The 1,908-nt window shown below is 42.1% G+C and overlaps 1 non-coding gene across 1 annotated transcript; it reads right to left on the reverse strand.

Annotated features, from left to right (window-relative positions):
* Window positions 1-782: 782 nt before the first annotated feature.
* Window positions 783-855, reverse strand: TRNAT-UGU (transfer RNA threonine (anticodon UGU)). Its single transcript has one exon. It is a non-coding gene; the product is annotated as a tRNA-Thr (tRNA).
* Window positions 856-1,908: the final 1,053 nt, after the last annotated feature.

The following is a 1,908-nucleotide window of genomic DNA, read 5'->3' on the forward strand; positions in this document are numbered from 1 at the left end:
ACAGGCACAGGTACAGGACAAGGGCAAGAAGCCCAAGTGTGAGAAGGGGCCTTCAGGTGAGCCATCAGGTTTCGTTCTCATTCCTGATGATGAGACAGCTACAGATTCAGAGAAGTCCAAATATAGAAGGATTATCGAGGAGCAAGAAACAGACATTCAAGCCTTGGAAATCCAGTTGGAGATGGCCAAATGGAACATCAGGTATCTGGAGCAGAGAAATAAGCAGCTTGAAGACCAGCATGCGATCATGGAGCTGCAGAACATCCGTGAGAATCGCCAAGCTGCCCGACATAGGAGGATTGAGTTCACTTCTCTAGAGCGACAGATCAATGAGGATCGAGAGTCTAATCTCGAGAGGGTCAACATTTACTTGGAGAAGCGGCTGAACAAGGCCAATAGAGATAATGCATTGTTGAGACACATGGCCGTCCACTACAGGGCATAGAACCAAGTTTGCAAGGCTCGGATAAGGAATCTAAAGGCGAATTTGAAGAAGGCAATCAAGAAGCAAAGGGAGCTCGATCATCTTCAGATTTTGTCCGAGGCCTCTTTAGCCCATCATCACACTTGATAAGGAAACTCCAGCCCAAATTTCAAGAGATTTGGGGCATTTTTGGTCATTGTGGAAATTTTTGTGTAAAAAACAGGCTTTTTCCCTATTCCTAGTTGGGAGTAAATGATCATGGCATGACGGACCCGACGAACGATCGTAAGAGTATTCTCCATTCCATATTGGTCCTAACAAAACTTTGTGGATTATGGAAATGAGAGGAACGGAAAAGAGCCAGCTATCGGGATCGAACCGATGACCATCGCATTACAAGTGCGATGCTCTAACCTCTGAGCTAAGCAGGCTCGATGGAATATCACTCCCGCGCGACGCTTAGGATTGGGAGCTCCAAATTACAAATGGCTTGCAGTTTTGGATTTGTCATGAGAAATAATGAATTTTGGTACTTGGACAAGAACCTTGGGCAAATTCTGGGTCCCCAAAAGGTAAAAAAAACATGCAAAAAATGACCTCACTGCCCCTATTTTGACACACAGGAAGCAGTCTTGGGAGAATGCACTTTTGGAGGGGCAAATGGACACCAAATTGGAAAATTTCACTTGGGTTGGAAAGTAGACAGGCAGGGCTTTCCAACAAGCCAACCTGAGCTCAATCTGGACTTCAGCAAGTTCCTCAAAATCAGTAGCAAAGTAGCGTAACACATATAGAAATCAGCGCGGCGCATATAGATTCTTTGCCCAATTTTTCATTTTTCAGCTCAGGAATTCGGCCAGTTTGACTAGTTTTGCTTTGTGATGTAATTTTTGACTTCTCTTGATGTAATTGATTGAACATGATGTAATTTTGACACTTAGTTACTTGTTCTAGAAGATTCATTCACCAAAGAGTGAAAATTTAATGAATGAATCAATTTCCTACCTTATAGAGGCAAGTTGTTTTGACTGCCTAGATTGTAGTGCTTTGTTTAGAATTGGTTGAAACAGCTCCTAGAATGATGAGCTCAACCCCTAGAGGCAAGGGAATAGTTTGGCTTGCCTATATTATGTAATTTCTAAGTCATTTTCAGGGTTGGACTCTTGGGAAAAGCTTGACACTCTATTGTACATTCACTTCTGCATTTTTGGCAGAGGAAAGACCAGGGTTTTGTAGCACTGTTTGGGATCCTTGTGGCTTTATGTGTTGATGGTGTGATTCTTTTAGTAATTGTAAGTTGTTATGTGTATCATTTTCCTTCTCTCATCTTCTGCAATTGAACAAATGAAGTGTTAAGGTAGAATTCATAGATTGTTATGCTCTGCCTTTAAGTTTGTTTGATTTTCCATGTTTTCGTCTGTTTAAGGAGAATCCTTGAAAGCTTCTTGCTCTCCTTAGCTTCTCAGCAGTCAGATCTACCCATT

The sequence above is a fragment of the Pinus tabuliformis genome, chromosome X, assembly GCF_031772625.1.
Source record: "Pinus tabuliformis cultivar Carrire ecotype Pingquan chromosome X, CPIR1, whole genome shotgun sequence".
Classification (NCBI taxonomy): Eukaryota; Viridiplantae; Streptophyta; class Pinopsida; order Pinales; family Pinaceae; genus Pinus; species Pinus tabuliformis.